Genomic DNA, 317 nt, shown 5'->3' with positions numbered 1-317 from the left:
TGTCAGGTGGATCTTTACCACTAGTGCCACCTGGGAAGCCCCAGGATGCTCTAAGGTGATGTGGATTAGTTAGGGAAGGATAGCTAAATCCTCCCTGTGCTGGGAACAAGCCAGCATGTTCTTGGAAGTGTATCAGAATATCCTGATTGGGCAGCTTGATCTGAATCACTTGCGGGTAGATGAGGCCGGGAATACCCTAGTTTGTGTGGCCATTTTCTCACATCCAGCACTGGAGGAGAGGGTTTGGTTTCTGGGGGCTGTTGACAGTTGGAATGAGTCTTACAAATCTCGAGGAGTTGTCATTCCTCACAGTCTTG

This window comes from Bison bison, unplaced genomic scaffold (assembly GCF_000754665.1).
Source record: "Bison bison bison isolate TAMUID 2011002044 unplaced genomic scaffold, Bison_UMD1.0 scf7180017864180, whole genome shotgun sequence".
NCBI classification, from domain to species: Eukaryota; Metazoa; Chordata; class Mammalia; order Artiodactyla; family Bovidae; genus Bison; species Bison bison.
This window is presented reverse-complemented; position numbering follows the sequence as displayed.